Source organism: Ptychodera flava, chromosome 15 (genome assembly GCF_041260155.1).
Source record: "Ptychodera flava strain L36383 chromosome 15, AS_Pfla_20210202, whole genome shotgun sequence".
NCBI classification, from domain to species: Eukaryota; Metazoa; Hemichordata; class Enteropneusta; family Ptychoderidae; genus Ptychodera; species Ptychodera flava.
Genome location: NC_091942.1, coordinates 34894199 through 34914134, shown reverse-complemented (window position 1 = coordinate 34914134; position 19936 = coordinate 34894199). Strand labels below are relative to the sequence as shown.

Here is a 19936-nt window from a genome sequence, read left to right as displayed (position 1 = left end):
GGGTTATCATATCAAGTAAGCTCTCCTTCCGAAACAAAACGTTTGCTCTTGGAATATGTTTATAAAAGGTCGCCATTTTTAAACTAGCCGTATTCTTGTACATCGACTTTATAGAGACACCACGCTACGACCATACCCAGTGAGAAATACTGTACCACGCTGACAAGTTATAGCTCTGTTATTGTCACGGCCGCTGACCTCTGAAGCATATGCCCTCTGGCCTCTGTTGTTGCACAGAGGAACATAAACAGAGTCGCAACGGGTATTGTTTAAGGCGTGAAGCGGTTACGTAACCCAGCCATGTTCGCCTCGCCTCAGGTTGCTCTCGCCTCTCTTTTCCGAAGAGTGCCGACCATGCATCCTTCGGTAATTTTCGGATTTTCGCCAATTGTTAAACGAAAGTATGTTCGACAAAGTTTGTGTTGTTGTTGTCGTGTGGTGCTGAGCGGAATTGACGTGCTTGCGAAAACGGGAGTGTTTTGAGCTTCAGGAAAGTGAGTTTTACCAATTTTAAAAATTCCTCTCATATTTTTATGAATATATAATGAGTGTGTTTGAACCAAATTTGAAAGTCTTTTATCGATACTGTCTGGTTTTACTCAATGGTTTACGGTCAGTCATACCGTCTTTTACACGTGCGTCAAGGAAGGACATGTTTATGAAACTGCTGGCGTGTTATGTTTTGATTTGCGTGAAGCAGTGTTTCTGGCCTGAGAGCTCACAAAGTAGCTATGGTTGCTACGCGACTGGCAGTACGATGCCATCTCGTCGTATTTTTCGCATAATCTCGTGTAATTATCAACCACAAACAAAGCTAGTCTGGTTCCCTGACCCTTTTCCCCTGTAGAGGGCGTGGGGAAATATAGGGTCAGGTACCGGGTAGCCATCTTGAACAGAATTTTGTTCAAGATGGCGGAGATTAGCCACCTGACAGAACATGCTACAACAAATATGGCTGCTACCATCAAAACGCCGGTCAAAATTCGACTGGATCAGAATTATGTTCGAACACTGGTATCCGAACCAAAATCATTGGCACACGAGACGGGAAACATAAACTGAAAGGATTAATCCATAAGTACGGGGAAATAGAGGTGATTGAAGGCTGGCTGTGATATCGCAGCAGTACTTGTTGCGTGTATCGAACGCGCTAGGGTCATTGAGGTCATCGCCGACTGTGGCGTGACCCCAATGACCCGAGCACGTTCGATACACGCCACAAGTACTGCTACGATATCACAGCTAATTGAAAGCAAACTTTCTTGGAACTGTGAAGGACGATTGATTTCGATGGATAGAATGGTGTCCGAATTTCGTGAAAAATGCCAGGCATCATGTCGACGTTCTAAAAGTATTGAGAGGTGTGCTAAATCACAGTGGCTAAATCATGGAGGTAGAAAGTCTTTCTTTCTACCTCCACGGCTTTGTGGTACAAACAAGAAGTTAATGTCAAGTGAGCCTGAAAGTGCGAAACCCAAGAAAGATTAGAAAAAGTTACAAGTGTTACTTTCATCCAATCACAGCTTGTTTATTTTAACCCAATGGCGTCCATGTTACATTAGCCGGTACCTGACCCTATATTTCCCCACGCCCTCTACCGGGGAAATGGGTCAGGGAACCAGCTCCCTAGCTCGCCCACCTTTATTTGACACAGAAAAAAGCCAGATGTAGGTTGCAATATTAGCCCTAACGATAAAGTTTGTACGGGAGTTTCGGAAAACTTAAGGTACTAAGCTTATCTTCTGAAGTCGCCCCTGCTGAAATTTTAAGAACACTGTATCTACGAGATAGCAACCTCTGTCTCTGTTGATATAGTTGATGCCACAAAGCAAGTGATTGAAGCAGCTATATAAAGTATTGGATTAATCAAACAACGTCCTTGCCGAAGCTCTAAGTTTCTCGGGAAGAAAGCTGAGAATCTCATGCAAGAAGCCTAGTGTGACTGTACAGCTTCTCTATTATTTATGCATATAACACGATTGGAACTAATTTTGGATAATTGGATCTTCATATTTTTCAAATTTCTCAAAAGTGTTTGGTGCTTTATAGGTGAATGTTTCAATTATACAAATTACTCATAAAAAGAAGTGTATAACTTGAAAAGAAAAGCAGATGAGCTAAATAAATGTTTGCAGATCAAACTGACATTACTATACCATCCTATTATCCCAAATTAGTTCCAATCGTGTTATATTCAAACGCATTTTCTTCTAGTTCAAAGTGCAAAAATGTTAATGGGGCATGTGTTCTTAATCAGATAATCAATTTATAAATCTACGCAACGAACTTGAGTGTCACTGGAAAGGAACACCTTTGTTGATGTTTCATGCAGCATTCTCCTTGTCATGGACATATTCTTATCTCACAATCATTGACAGTATACAAATGGATAGAATAGTCAAATTGCTATTTACTTCTCTGTAAATCGGGTATGTGATTATTAATACATTCATAATTGGAGCGCAAAAAGCAAACAGACATACAACAAAAATAGTCCGCATTTGCGTATGTGCAAGTCGAAAGTAGTTGTAACAATCTGCGTTAAAGGTATAAAGTCCGAAAGCCATACGCACTGATGTAAAATCAATCTATCATAACAAGCCGGCAGTGTACGTAGGTCTGGGTCTGTTACGAACTGTTTTTACGAACGTGATAACTGAATAGCAGAAACTGGGTACACAAACAATTGCTTAAATGTAAATTATTTGTTGTGTTTATGAAATGTTGGCAGGATCATCGATTTTGACAGATAAAGATTGAAACCAGTTATCTTTGAAATTGGTATGGTAATTTTGTTATATTTATTTATTTACTTATCAAGTTATTGAGTTCACTTTTGTAACCTTCATTGTTTGCGCTTTTTTCCTTCTACATTTACTTTTTCAGTTCTTTTTCTGCAAAAAAACCTCCAAAGTTTTTCTCACACGTACCACTCGGCTATAAAAACAGTCGAATTTGCCACCTGTAATCCCCCAATCCATACTTTGGCGAGAAGCTGTACAAACCTAAGTGTCGCAAAGAAGTGACTACGTATATGCAGCACAGCGGTTTCCAGGATCACCGACAGAGGGCGCGATGTAAATCTAAAATGTTATAAATGTTGGGGTTCAGGTGACATCAACCAGGTGTTTGTCTAACAAACAGGAGAAAACAAGCATTGAACTTAAAACCAAATGAATATAGAAGGAAAAAATACCGCACACGATAAAGGAGGTTTACAAGTGAACTTCAAAAGTAAATAAATCTTGTAGTAAAAGTAAAACTGAAGCAAAAATTGCTTCAATAACTTTATTGGCCAGTTTCAATCTTGATGACATTGACATTCGATTATAGTTACTGAATAGGAATTGGTATTTCATTAGGGAGGTAACTTCCACTGTTACAACCGGAAGACGTTCTCTTGCTCTTCTTCTTACTACATTTAGAATCCTTTGTTCTCGACGGTCCGACAATGAATGTGGGTTCATAAACACTTTCAACTCTGTACTTGTCGTCACCGTTAAAATGTGAAGTTCCGTAATAATCGATGACGTCAGTAGTTTCTGTGTGTACGTTGGCAGATAATGAGTTCTCCGTCACTGTTGAAATATAACTGTGAAAGAATGAAAAAGAGGGTAAAGAGTAAGTGGAAATTATTTCGAACAGTTTCGTAAGTTTTTGTATATATAGCTTAACGTTGATAATCTTATTTTTGACTATGACTCTTTTGTATTGAATATTTGTATATGATGTCATTCTTTCATTGTAAAGTCGATTTTATAAATGCATTTATTGTGTTCTCAAACTATATGAAAGGAGATTTTTCTAAGCTATGGAGTTATCAAGGTTGTATGAATATATATCACAAAAACACATAATTTGCGATGATACTAACAATGCGAATAAAAATGATTTTGGAGCAAAAAACTGGGTACAGCGCCCCCTTAACAGAGGTTTTAGACATACAATAAAAAAATTGTCACTACATCTTTAGTATTCATTGTCCACGAACTATCCTTATATGTACTTATATTTTGGGAAACATTAGAAGTGTTTTTTCGTATATTTAAATAAATTCATCGGTGATTATTTACTCCTTAACTATACCTCCATACACCTTCAAGGAATGTCGATAGAATAGTATTGACATGTTGCTGTCGAGACACCCTAATGATGAGGGCATTCGCTGGCTCAAAGAGATTACGCCGATTTAGCAATCACTTCCAGAGTCAGTGCTCGCGTGTACTCCACACTGCACAGATTTATGAGAAACATGAAACATTTGGCAAACTCCAAATTTTAACAGTGCTCTCATCAAAAGTTCTGCTTTTTTATCACTCAACAGCTACCTTACATAATAATGTTTATTGCAGATTTGATCAGTGAATACAGTAGGGTTGGTTTGTAGCATATTTTTCTTTGTTATCTAATAGAGTATAGACATATACTGTCAACATTAACATGAAGCTGAACATTAGCGCCATGTTCTGGTGTGTGCCCAAACATGTAATTTGTACACTTAAATCAAGTCATACATCGTCCTTATAAGCGCAATACCAGATAATCACATGTCTCTAGCTTAGACTGCAAACAAAAACCTCTGGAGGGGGCGGGAGATTCAAAAACGAGTTCTCCGATTTTTTCAACTACCCTCTAACAAACTCACAATGTGTTCAAGTCCCCCTTTCTGTCTTATTGAAATTTTGAACTCCCCCCTCAAAGGAAGGCAAAATGTGGCGGATATAATGTTTCGTCCAAAAATATCAAATCATAATACATGGGAGTCAATTTGGCAAACTATTAACATTTTCCCCATGAAAACAAGCTATATCCCTACATCTATAATGTGTGATTATTCATGTAAATGCTCTTTGCTTGAAGTGACGAGTAGAAAGTGATGTGTGTACAAAAAAATTTGATATTCGGATTTCTTCGATAATGTTGATTCACTGTACAAGGTAGTCATGAGAAAACTATGGACGCGTATTTTCCAATATAAAACTAGCAATAGCTGTTCATCTATAGATATAAGTCATTTAATAACTGATATAAATGTACTTGATTAGCATGGGGTGTTTACAAGTGCACTTGTGTACAATGAAATTTAGTTTGGAATTTCGCCGAAAATGTACATACGGCGACATGAACATTTGACACTGACCTATACCCAATTTTTTGTCATGGGGAGAATGTTATCAAAAAAGTTATCTCCTAAATTGTTATTGAAAGGTTAAGTTAAAACTTTTGGTCATTATAGAGGACAGTTTTGCACAACAGAGGCGTTGGGTAAGTAGAAATCATGACAACCTAAATGTTTGCCTCAAGTGGCTGCTTGGATCAATAAATTGTTTAATATACCCTAAAACTTGCGCCCGAAGGGGGCGCCGAAAATGGAAATGGCAAGAAATGAAAGTGCTAGAACGTATTTGAAAAAGGAATTTGATATTCAATAAATTTTCAAGTCCCCCTTTGCAATGTCAATTTTTTCAGATCCCCCTGGCATGTTGTAATTTTTTTTCAAGTACCCCCTTGAAATCTCCCAACCCCTTCCACAGGTGTTAGTGAATGCAGCCTTAATGATTATAATAACGTGAAATAACATCAGCTTGGAAGTAAACTCATGACAATATGCGAAAAGTCAAAGATATTGGGGATATAATGTGATTGGTAATGCGTATGGATTATTAAGCCTCATACGTAAGTATACCATTGACATAAGTACACAATCGAGAAAGTTTGTCATCAGTTTCTATGAGTCTACGTCGACGTCACACTGACAGGCAATGGTTTGTGCCATCAGATCTTCCATTGAAGACTTATCGACTGAAAGGCACATTCAGTGCCACTCATTTACCGTTAAAAATAACAGCAACTGAAAAATATTGTCGTTTGAAAAACCTTACTAAGTGCCTCATCTAGATAATTTAATGTAAGAAAGCGTTATTAAAAATACAGAAACACATTAAATCCATGAAAACTAATGTGACTTCTGACATTTAAAGTTCACATGTTTATTTTCTTTTTATTATACAGTAACAGAATAACCGTAATACGCCCGAGGCGATAGAGCGAGTAATGTTATTCTCGTGGTCACCCTTTACACGACACAGAATCCAATAATCGCATAAAAGCCAAGGGAACATAACTGTATTGAGAACACGATGGATACCATCATCAAGAGATGCAATGAACAGTTTGAATTTCAAGAACAGTTGAAGTACTTTAGCTTGTCTACGCCTGTTTATGAATTAATGATATGTATTCAGCTTCCTGCATTATATGAAACCAGTCATTTTAACTATGTATGCTGTCATAAGGGAGCGTTCAGTTTTTACGGCCTGGGGGGGCCGGCAAAATCTTGTCGCCAGTGTTCAAAAAAATAGAGACCCCCCCTGCATTTTTCGTGAAAAAAAGATGACCCCCCCCCCCTTTGTCAGACGAAAAAATTGATGACCCCCCCCCCCCTGAAAAATAACCAAACCCATATGTCAAATTTACCCGCATGGTTTGGATTTGAACTCCGGTACGCGGCGCACTTTATTCGATGCCAGTGCACAAACTTCTCAGCCACATCCATTGAAACGTCTGTTAATTAGGACGACTGTAAGGCAATTTTTAACTTCATTTCCATAGACAACTCATGTCCATGGACATTGTATAAAGTAAACTTTATTGGAGTGGTTCGCCAAAGGCAGCCCTTTGGTTAAGAGGGTCATGGGCCATTACGTACATACATACATGTTTTAAACTCAGACAAGACAAAATGAAAAAGACAAAGTAAACTATTTATGAACCTTTAATATGTTGACCTCATGTATAGATATTTATATTTTATATATATATTATATATACTCTTTCATTGTTTTTTTTTTGCAAAACCTTTATTGTACTTTATGATCAAGATCCCAACTGGGATACGATTTCAATAAAGGCTTACTTTACTTTACTTTACGTAAAGTCAACTTTATTCTAGTGGGCCACCAAAGGTGGTACGCCGGTAAAGAGGGTCAATCATGGCTATTGCATAAAGTAGACTTTACTGGACAGGGCCGCTGAAGGCGCGCGGCCATTACCATTATTCAGTGCGTGATCCCAGGGGTCCCTCAAAAATGTTTCTAATACAAGCCGCGGCTTCAATTGGGAATTTTACGGTAAGATTGCCGTGGGGTATTACATAAAGTCAATTTATTGTAGTGGGCCGCCAGAGGCGGCCCGCCGGTAAAGAGGGTCAATCATGGCCATTGCATGAAGTAAACCTAATTGGAGTGGGCCGCCAAAGGCGTCTGCCCGTTAAGAGGGTCATGGGTAATACATAATGTATATTTATTGTAGTGGGCCGCCGAAGGCGGCCCGCCGGTAAAGAGGGTCGATCATGGCCATGGCATAAAGTGAACTTTATTGTTGGTATCATGTTTTTGAAAATGTGGTGACCCCCCCTTTCCTACCAGTGAAAAAGCGATGACCCCCCCTTTGCGGATTCCAAAATTATGATGACCCCCCCCCCCCTGGATTTTGCCGGGCCCCCCCCCCCGGCCGTAAAACTGAACGGTACCATAATGTTGCAGGATTCATTGTAAACCTTCAATCTTTCTCGACGCCAGTCCAGCAACACCACCGTTACAAACATTTGTGGCGTAGAATTTTCACCCATGACACCATACATGCACGATACTGCATACTAGCACGTACTGACACACAAATCACGCATGGCATGACATGGCTCACTGCAAATATCATGTAAAAGATAATGTTCCATTAAAACATAGAAGACACGGCAACCGCGCACAACACTAAGTTGGTTTGAATTATACAATTAACAGTAGTCACCAAATCACTGAGCAAGCTACCTCATTACGCTACACCTTACAAAGTCTGGCACACAGGGACGCGTTATATTCCCAGCTGTGTCATGCGCACGCTGCAACCTCTTGCGAATTTGGGTACTATGAATAGTTGTACACACACTCTTACTCATAAGAAATCCAAGAACATATATAAGAACAGTGGCAAAGCACTTAATCTTGAAAATACTATTTTTACAATCAGACGGAAATATAAATATTCATTAATAATTGATATGTTATTGTGAACAAGCAAACACGGAAAACAAATGTTGTAAAAGATCGAGTCATAATGTTCGAAAATGGGTACTCATAGTACCAACATTCGTCATTCGAAAGATAACGCGTCCCTGTGGTCTGGCAGAGACCCTGCGATTCGCGTTCTTCCCTGCTGGAACACGCGCGCGCCCTTCAGAGACGCGACGCGAATCCCAGGGTCTGGACGTTCTTGCAAGCGACCGGTCGGATTTCTGCCTGATCCGGGTACTTTATAGAACTCCACACATCCGTTAATCAAAACAAAAAATGACAGGTAGCATAGCCAAATAAAATGAAAAATGAAAAGTAAAAACATACCGCGTATATAAGTCTACCAGCTACTAGTTTATATTCATATACTTGCAAGAACCGACAGTCGCTGTGTCTGGCAGCGCGTGCGCACAGCTGCACAGCCTTCGAATGCAGGCCATCGCGGCGCGCACAAAACAAGGCACAGCGACTGTGGAGAGTCATTACGCTACACCTTACAAAGTTTCAACGCACTACATCACACTGCAATGGAATAGTATACCTTGTCAGTGTACTTATAGAGAACTGGAATTTCTGTCTCATCGACTAAGTTTATGGAAAGTTTTGATATCATTATAAAAGTATAAAACTGCGTCAACAACTTCTTAGACCCTTGTGTATTTCATCCATCAGTCAAAACTCAATCAAGCAAAGGGGACAAAAATGCGTTTATGAGCCCATCATCAGGCATAACCTCACCATTTTCTGACTCCAAACCAAGTACTCTCCCTACTCGGCAACGATGTATATATCCAAAATTCTACAGTACACTACACCATCTAGGTGTCATTAGATTAGATTAGATTAGATAAGATTAGATTAGATTACGTTAGATTACATTAGATGAGATTACATTTAATCACATTATAAACACCCGCTCTTGTATTTTAGGTTTCACTCTTTTTTTCTGAGTCATCACAGTCAAAATTCGATTATTAGAGAAAAAAATAAAAAACATATTGCAACACGGGTACAACTACCAATAAGTTAAGCAAATACACCACTAAAAAGTCATTTTAGATTATTTTTTTTTTAATCAAACTTTAACGTTAAAGAACTCGGCAAAAACTAAATGAGCGAAACCCTAAATACATGAGCGGGTGTTTACATTACATTGCACCACATCACAGACTCAAAGGATTTACATGGCATTAGCTATTACTCTCAGTGATTTCCTTTATATAATAATTAGACAACGTCAGAGAAGTCACAGATAATTTGATAGCTTACCTAGTGTGACGTTGCATTCCGCGTTCTTGTTCAAAATCCACCTGATCATAGCGTTGGTCACATCTGACGTCAACACCATCCAAAGGGTTGCTCACAACAGGCGCAACCAAGTCCCGTTTAGCTTTGATCAACATGTACAGGTAGATACAGGACACCACTATGATAAACATCCCCAGGGCTATTATGACTATACCATAGTAATATGCACCGGAGTGTACTCCAGTCACTGACGTAATAGTGTAGATTAAACCGATGCAAACCGTAATAAGTCCCGTCAAAGTAGTTCGTTTGGTTCGAAACTGTCTTTCTTGGTTGTCCTTCCTCTTCACGTCCAATTCATTCTGCCAAACCCAGTCGTATTTGCCGTCATTCATCACTGTCTTTTCTCAGTCTTCAAGTTGTTTTGTTTTCTTAAGATTTGTAGTCTCGTACCGTAGAAAAATGTACAACTGATCAAGTCAACTCCATATCGCTCTCGAAGAACTCTGGGAAACAAAAATGACAAAGAAAGTCAGGTTTCTTCTGGGTAAACCAGCTTGTCTACTGTCAAAATAAATTATCAGGTCTATCGACTAACTCCACATAAACTATAACAGTTTGTCTGTTACCTAAGTGCAGTTGAGAAATGGACTTGGCCATGACGAGAGTATACTGTTGAACAAAAATTTTATTGAGCCATGAATTGAGTGGAAACTTACAGATATGGGTATAGTTTACTTGAATTCATTCCTACATGTACATACCTCAGCCTCACAATACGGGGCATCACAACTACAACCATTCTTGTATAAACTGTTTAAAAACCATTTCTAAGATTGACTCAAAAATCTTCAAAAATTCACTTTAATGGTACCAGCATCTTTTTGCATTTCCCGTTCAAATATCAATTAAATTTCAGCAACTTTCTCTGAAGACACATTTGCCAGAAAAGTATAATGCTGCCTTGTTGTCCTATTGTGACCGCTGATCAGTTTATGAAAGTTTGTGTTTTAGGGTCAAAACTTTCAAATTATGATTTGTATTCTGGTGTCATTTGTTATGTATTAATACAATGAACTTCACTGTGAGACATGTTGAGGAATGCAGAAAGGTAACTTTCTGATATTGCTTTTCCTACATTATTTTTACTAGGCAGGTATATGTTTACATGTATGAAGCCAAGGTAATATTTGCCTATTCATTCCGTCCCAACCTTTTCTGTCAATGTATAAAGTTAATATATGAACGCATGAAACATAAAAACCAATGTGATCTGTGATTGCTCGTGGACAAATGTGTAAAAACTCTATGAACATTCTGTTTGCTGTTTGAAGTTACAAATCAGTGATACTCCAAAACAATGTGATTTGAGTGAAAACAATATCACTTGGCTGAATCAGTGGCATAAAGCACTTTTATTGAATAATTATTTTAAGCGAATTTCGGACAAAAATTATTTCACGCAACACGACATCACATAACATAACTCTACCTGAGTGATTCCATTGAAAGTTGGTACAAGACGATACACTTTGACATATATATGCATTTTCATTGGTTTTGCGACAGCATGGGGTCCGATATTGGTGATTGGTGGCCATTTTGTTAAAATTTGTCTTGAGCAAGATTTCTGACATACATGGCCCAATTCTAATCAAACTTGATCAACTAGAAGGACATAGTACATTGAAATGCAAGTGCATGTCAACATATATCGCGATGCAACCGAATATGTGCGCAAAACATTTTCTTAGGTTATTGTCACATAGCTTTTAAATGTATGATTACTTTTCCAGTCTTTTAGGGACGACTTACTCTATTTTTGATGAAATGGTGGTATAAATTTGCTGGTGCAAATTTCAAGTATATAACTATATTTTATAGAAAATGTTTCCCCTTTGAAGTTACTTGTCACCTATACGTGGTGAATCGTCAGAACGGCGTTTATTGTGACGATCAGTTTAAGGTCATATCAAATTTCAAAGCGATTGGACAAGCACTGGTCTCTTTCAACCAAAAACTGCAAACAAATTTTAGGAAAGCGAAATATTCCATTACAATTTAAGAAATCTCAATGACGTCACCCCAGGAAGGTGTTCAAAATAATAATAATAATAATAATAATAATAATAATAATAATAATAATAATGGATTCCAAAAGCTGATTCCTTAACCAAAACCTGCAACATAGCACAAAAATTGTAATCTGTATAAATTTTGTCAAAATTTGAACAAATCTGACTTCGATCAACTCTACTGACCTGTATATCGAACATCAAACTGTGTGACCAGAGATTTCTCAGAAGAAGTCACTGATTGGCGGACGATGACGGACAATCACTCTCTACGATTTTTTTGACAAATCAGCAAAATCATCTACTTGTTTGATCGTTACTAATGACTTGAAGTCTGGATTTTACAAACTTTCCATAAGGGCATTCAATATACAGACAGCATCGACAGGACAAATTCTGTGCATTTCCACAAACAAAATCTTTGAAAATATGCACTACAAAATGCCCTAACAGATGCAGTACAGAAATATATATATTTGACGCAATTTAAAAAAAAAAATCAAAATTGGCGAAGCAGGAGCGTCGATTCCGAGAAACAATTTAATTATTCTTTCCGGCCTAATAGCTTATCTTATTTTACTGTTTGCAAAAACAAGTAAATATTATAGTATTGTTTACAGCTTGTACGCAAAATTTAATTCAGTTTTTCTGTCGGATTCTAAACCGCACTCGACAGTTCCTACACCCGTTGGTATCTCGGGTATGGGGGTAACTTGGGTAAACACTACCGCGTTTGACATCCTGCCGTCAATAAAAGATTCAAATGAAGACTGCAGAACACATTTTTTTGCTGATGGTCAAGAACAATCTTGAAAAATATTAACTTTGCTCACTGCATGCGGATGTATCTCCTCTTATCAGTGTAGAATTTTGCTAAAAGAATGTGTTGTTATTACTGAACGTTCGCTGAACAAAAACAGTGGCGTGTCTCCCATGCTTTAAGTCTGTCATCTGCTATCGAACGCAAAACCAAAAAGAAGCTGATCTATATTTAAGATTGAACAGCCAAATTCTATGTATGTATGTATGTATGTATGTATGTATGTATGTATGTATGTATGTATGTATGTATGTATGTATGTATGTATGTATGTATGTATGTATGTATGTATGTATGTATGTATGTATGTATGTATGTATGTATGTATGTATGTATGTATGTATGTATGTATGTATGTATGTATGTATGTATGTATGTATGTATGTATGGATGGATGGATGGATGTATGTATGGATGGATGTATGTATGGATGGATGTATGTATGGATGGATGGATGAATCAATGTGTGAGAGAGTGCGTGCATTCGTGTGTACGCATATGCCTTTAAGGGACTGGTCAGTTTCTTCGACCGGGGTGGATTATTTTTTGCAGAAGTCAAAAAGTGGCTGACCCCCCATTCCAACTTTTGAAAACAGGGTGACCCCACCACATCGCGCGCGACAAAGGTAAAACAAAATTTGGAATATAAATTCGGTAAATATATATATATAATATATATATTATATATATATATATATATATATATATATATATAATATATATATATATATATATATATATATATATATATATATATATATATAATAATTTGGGGATATATTTTATGCATTCAGTTAATTCTAAAGTTTGAATACAGTATTTTGAATGAGTTGTGATAATGAGATGTCATTGTATTCCACGCTTTCTATGCATAACCAGATATCCAGAAGTGTTTTAAGAGAAATGTGATTGTGGAATATTATTCAGTACATGCTACTTTCTAATACTGAATTCTCATAGAGAACACAGAGTATCAGGAACTTGTCATGCTTTTCATATGAACTGCAGATTGCATTATGATGAGAAGACTTTGCAAAACAGACTTTCAATTTACAGACATCAAGATATTTCTGACATATATCTCTGATATATTAAAGTATCGCGGCCGAAGGGCGCGCCGAAAAAAATGAAACATCCAGATATCTCTGATATATATGTCTGATATATGCTATGAAGGTCATGCAGCTGAAGGGCATGCTGAAAAATATGTTTGATATTTTTAAGTAACGCGCCCCGCCGAAAAAATTTAAACATACAGATATCTCTGATATATGTCTGTCTGATATATTAAAGTTTCACGCTTGGAGGGGGCTCTGAAAAATATGTCTTATTAGATTATTACTATTAAAGTTACGCATCCGAAGGGTGCGCCTAAAATGCAACTGAATGATGAAATTTGTGGCTGGCACGATACATTTTAGGCAAGCATGAGCCCGTGTTGAAATTCAAAAACACACTGACCCCCCCCCCCCAATTGGGCATTTTTTAAGCATGGTGACCCCCTATCACCAAAGTCAAAAACAGGGTGACCTCCATGAATCTACCAGTCCCCCCCCCAGGCCGAAGAAACTGACCAGTCCCTAATACGTACTTAAGGTGTGTGTATGTGCGTGGGTGTATGCCTGCAGGCCTAAGGACATCGTACAGCTTAACCTTTAATTGATAAACAAGGCACTGGAATAAAATACCGCAAAAGGAAGGCCACAAAAACTGCAATTTTTCCTTCTTTTCCATGCAACAAAAGGCTTGCAGTTTCAATTCAAAAGATTTGCTTGAACCTCCAGGCTATGTCATGTTTCCAAATAATCATGATAATGATTCCTCATGTTGCATTAACGACTGAGGAAACGGCTTTAGTCGAGGGAATGTAATTGATGCAATGCAAGTGAAAGAGGAAGTTACTAACGGGTAAGCAGTAGAAGGTTTATCATGTTCATTCTTACACTATCGCTACCGTAATCTGACTCTTCCTGGCGTTGATACACTTGTATACTTTGGCTAAAAATAGAAAGTGTCGGGCAAACAGTTTCTAAAGAGTGCAGACGTGGATGAAAGATAAAATGAAGGACAAATACGGCCAAATGATGCTGGAAATAATGGAAAATGAAAATTACGGCAAAATTGTGAAGAAGGAAAACGTACCATGAACCATGGAATCTGGTTTATCCAGCTAATGTATATGTTTATTAAACACCCGCAAGCAACCGAGACTGTACAGCTCAGTCTATTAAATTTTGCCTTGTGCTAATACGATTCCATTTTCAAGAAAGATCAAGGACGGCTTATTTGAATATGGTTTCGGAAAAATGGTTGAAAGGTACAACCCAGTTGAAGTTAAATGATATAAAATATGCAGATTCGAAAATAAACAATTCGTGGTCGAAATACTCAACGCTTGGTTCACATTACGTGGAAACCCTGCTTATGTCGACAATTGTCACTTCGCAATACGTCTAACTAGTCATGGCGCCAACAACATCCAATCAATTCTTAATACCATTTAGCTAATAATCCAAGAAACCCAGAGGAAGAGAAAGGAATGAAGGTATCATATATGTAACAGAGGAAGATGGACGCCGACCATTTCTCAACGCCGATAAAACAGGCTGATCCTTATCATAATGTGCAGTGATTGCAAATGATTTAGTAATACTCAGGAAAATTGCTTTATAGTTTCTCATCCTCGCAACCGTCGATCTAGACGAGCCACGTCAGCCTTTTACCTTCGCTTGAAAAATTAAATGTAAATGACTGGTGTATGTACGGCAGAGTATTTGAAGGATCATGTGTCAGTTAATCAGAGGCATGTAGAATGCTATCATGAAGCAGTAATTCAGCGGTAATATTCGTTAGTGGGATCTTGTAAGCTACTTTCATATGACAACCCCATCTCCCCAAATAATATTAAACAAACAAACAAACAAATCAAACAAAACAAAACAGCGTCACTGCACCATTTTTGTGAGCGGCTTAGGATTAGAAACATATCATTTTTTTTGTTGAAGCTTTATACATAATTGTTTTCATCGAGACACCAAATTATTCCGAAAACTACATTTTTAATTTAGCCACAAACAAACCAATTAGAGCAAATGAAATGTATTTCTCTGTTCCTTAATGAGTCTGTAGTTTTCTTTTCTATCTCAAATCATTTTACCACCTTTATTTTTACCACACTGTGTCGTGACAACTGTATAGAATCTAAGTAAGTCCGTCAAACATAGATGCATGATAATCAAATTGTCTTCCATAAAATTCCATTTTTTCCAGGGAAAGCAAACGAAAACTATATCAAATATTTAGTGATACCCTAGCCATGGTGTAGCCTTCCCATTATTTACACGAGAACCACTGTAGAAATTAAATAAGTCTTGCTCTATAGACTTAGTTCTGTGACACTTTCATTGTATAGGGTATGTCCATCAAGAGTCCGGACAATAATGAGATTTCAATCTGAAAGAAAACTCCGATATTCCGCCAGGACCGTTGTTGAATGAGTGCCGTAAATTAGATCACCTACAGCGTTGACGTGCAATTTCCTTGTGATTTGAATGCATATAATTAGAGAGGTTAGAAGGGCGACTTTTTGATAGGTTACATATTTTCATGAACTCTCCATGAGTTAATTTTACACTCGAAACGCAAAATGACGAATAGATGTATTGACTCATAATTTCACAACATCAGATCCAGAAATATCTGACATCGAATTTAATACGCCGGTAGCCTAACTTCTCCATCTAATCCTGCAAAGCAATTCTTTTCATCTTCCACAGCATGTTTTCAGCTGCGCTAGGTTGGTTTTTAAGACGCATGCCGTGTGACTCGACCTACTTTTATAAGCATTACAATTAATTGTAGCAGCCCGAACACCCACAGATTACTAAGCATATCTTATCCGTCACGGAGGCTGGACAATGCATGATAATTAAAAATTTATGCCTACCGCAAAAAAACCTACACAGATCAACAAAAATGATATGACATGCGTCAAACGACTGAGGAGTGTTACTGTTAAATTTATCAGCGTATCCGAAATAAAATTCATTGACACAAAGCTCGCCAGACTACCACTGCAATATCAATTTTCTAATAACTGGTTTAATACGTCCACGGACTTCTATACGATTCGGTTCCAAGTTACAGACAAACAAGTTCAATGTTCATATTGATATTGCGAAGTTTTATTCGAGCATTATTCTGTAAGTACGCGGCACCTCAATGAAAAACCAGTCTCATAAAATTAAACGCTGGGTTCCAAACTGCATTCTTGCTTTTCGGTGAAGTTCATGGATGAGTTGGCTTAAACGGTTAAACGAGCAGCTTCCTGTATGTGATAGCTGCTGTCTTATAACGTATACTCGTGACTGCAGAAGGCACTGCCATTATTCAGGTGTCACTCCTTTGTAAGTGAATCGTGCCGTGACATCATTTCAAAATTTGGGAGCAATGAACGAGATCATGTTTTGTGACAACTCAAAATGTAAAACAAGGTTCAACGCTATGACCTGAACATGTACGAATTGTGGCATAATACGATGAGCTCTCTCTCTCTCTCTCTCTCTCTCTCTCTCTCTCTCTCTGATATCCGATATCCTGTCGCATGCAAAATGTAAAACACATATCTCAGCACGTTCTAAAAATTCACAACGGGGACAAAATATGTCGTGTGAAAGTATAAGGATAATGGTTTTTGGAAATTGTTTCCCCCTAACATATATATGTAAATATCTCAGGAAATTGGGGATAGAAAAACCCCAAACTACATTATTTACACAAAATTGTTCTTTGATTTTAATGATTTACCGTAAGTAATTTGCAAAACGATTTCTGTTTCAAGGGATTTCAACTCGCCAATCCTTTGTCCAAGCGTCCTTACGTCACACAGTTCTTGGTTGCTAGGTGAAGCGATCGTAGAGATCAAATTTTAGCATCGCACGACATGTTCTGATTCTGTGACTTGTACAAATGATAAATCTAACGGTAGAATTGAACAGATGTCATGAGTGGCAGCAATCGATAATCTTTGGTGAATCACCTCTCTTTCTCTCAAATGTCAGTCAGATTCAAAGTTCATTTTACATCCCTGCCTGCACTACATTATCCCATGGAAGCGAATTAATTATTTTACTCGTTCATGATCTCTGCATCAAATATAAGGGAAAATCGTCAAATGTAAGAGGAACTCGTCGTGCCATGTATTCTTACATTATGTATTCGGTGTAGTGGATGAGACACAAGTAATCGACAGCAATCTGATATGTGGAGAAAAATACGGAATATATCTTAATTTACAAGAGACTATAATCATTATTATGTCGCATGTAAACTATACCTGCAGTATCATATAGCGAAACGTGTAACGGAACATTGAACGCAAAGGAAACATATATTTCAGGAACTCTATCACAAGGCACAATTACGACACCAGAGAAATCACGACATTACCTTTGTAAGAAAGCATGAATCACTATTTCTCCCTCTATGATTGTCGTTTCCGCTCATTTGCCTCGCACACGAAAAATATTGCTTCCATGGCAGCCGTTCAGTGATGTTTTCATTTCGTGTGAAACCCTAAAGCAGCATCTTTTCTCTTTCGACTAATTTGCGCATGCGTGGCCGGAAAATAATCGAATCACCAGCTTGTTGATTGTTTGCAATTTTGGGGAAGGTAAGGAAACATATACCTTTACATTTAACTGTTGCCCTTAATACCGGAAAATTCTAGAATATCCATATAATTCAATGTATTTAAGGCTATGATTCTTCCGAAATGGACTATGTCGTACTTTCCGACAACCTTTGCCAAGATACAAGTTATTAGCACGTGGCAACAATTGTGTAGCACAATGACTATGTATTAAACCACCAAATGATGTTTTCATTTGCTCACTCATCCGTGGCTGCTTTCCTGGCCGTAGTGCAGTTGTGCGTTGTTGTGCTTGGCTGCCTGTGTTTGTGAAAGTACGTGTCTGTTCATAAATGGTAGTAAATTACGGTGACAGAAATCGTACACGTTGTTAAAATTGCCATAATCATGGTGTGTCTGAAACAACCGGATCCGATTTTAATGGACCGTGAAACACGAGCCAACATTATACACTCAGATTAAGGAAGAAATTACAAGCTAGATGGCGCCTCTTCGACAGTAAGTGGTATTAGCGATGCAAATGTATGTCTGCGACACCTGTTGTTAAATATTAAGTTGTATCTTGTAGATATGTGATCAAATATGACATCGATGATATCTGTCTTTACAATGTTACAGTGTTACACGCTAACATAGGTGGCATCACAGGTGGCACCTTAGCGTAGAAATGTGCCAAATGCACGTGCTCAGCTCTTGTCTACAGAACATGACCACCTGCTCAGCTTATATTTCTTTGGTTGGTGATGTTAATCAGTGACGCAATCACTTCAAGAGTTGACACATAATGTTATCGAGCGAGCAGTCTCATCACAACAAGACTTTCATTGTCTACCATCACACAAGATGCGGAGAGATAAAAGGACATCTACCACGGGCCTCGTCGATCATCCATATGAGATCCTGACAGCACAATGAATACACTGACACCTTAAGTAACTGGATTAAACTCTACGATATTGATTTTCACTCAGCACCAGAGTTCCTGTATGCTATGAATCTCTCCGCACGAGGATTTCTGATAATAGGTAACTTTCGAAGGCTCACTGTTCCAAAGGACTGCTACAAACGTGGTTGAATTCCGAAATCTCGTTTAACCCCTATGAACTCCTCTGCCTCACATTGTAAAAACACGTTGTTACTAAAGTATTGTGCTCGTCGTGTATGTATTACAGTATTTGAGATTAGACGACTTTGTTGGTTTTGTATCTGAAGATATTTCGGTTCCCTATTTTTTAACTTTCCCAGATTCCACAATTTGGTAGGTAACTCTGTAAAAATGAAAGAACTGCATTCATGGCGCTAATGTTTAAATACAATAATTAACCAAATTCTTCAATATAGCAACTACAGTTTCTTGCTATCTTCCTACAGCATGCTGAAACACACAATATTGAACTTGTCAACAAAGCATGTATAAATATGGATTGTTGATGATTGAATTAGAGTCCAGACCGACATTCTTTCGTCAACCACAGTCCCTCCACCAACAGGCTATGCCGGCAAACTGAATACTGAAGATTTCAACATGATACCATCGACACTATTAATAGCTTTGTAAAACTTGTCATTTGAAATAGTCTCTGAAGAGTCATCAGAAAGCTTCAAAATTACTCTTAAAACATTAAAAAATACCGCAATTACACGGTGTCGCTCAAATTTGATCAGAATTGGTATATACCAGTATGGGTTACCAATGATCAACAATAAATGTTTTTTCTATCTGTTCAGTGCAGGAAAATTCTACGTTGTTGTTATGACAATGATTTCTGCACAGTACAACCAGAAAAACGACAAGAAATATTTAAACCAGAAAAACAAGAAAGACAAAAGTAATTAAGGTCTGAAACTTAAGGTACTGGAGGTCAACTTTAGCAACATGCATAGCAGAAACAAGCCCCTCTTAGTTTGAGCATAGACGGTCTTCCCCCTCTACTGTCTATGGTTTGAGCAGGTCTGTTAATATGTAACAGTTCATAAACAATGACAGGAAATGACTCAAGATAGTGGAGTTGGCCTGTTTCGTACTCGCATGCAATCACTCCTGCACATTTGCAGGATTTCACTTTTTCTTACC

General features: G+C 37.8%; 1 long non-coding RNA gene across 1 annotated transcript; it reads right to left on the bottom strand.

Moving 5' to 3' along the window:
• Positions 1-2390: 2390 nt before the first annotated feature.
• LOC139152400 (uncharacterized) lies at positions 2391-17823 on the bottom strand. The gene is made up of 3 exons (XR_011556627.1): positions 17661-17823; positions 9339-9823; positions 2391-3592 (listed from the first exon to the last, which is right to left on the bottom strand). It is a non-coding gene; the product is annotated as an uncharacterized lncRNA (long non-coding RNA).
• Between the last annotated feature and the right edge of the window lie 2113 nt (positions 17824-19936).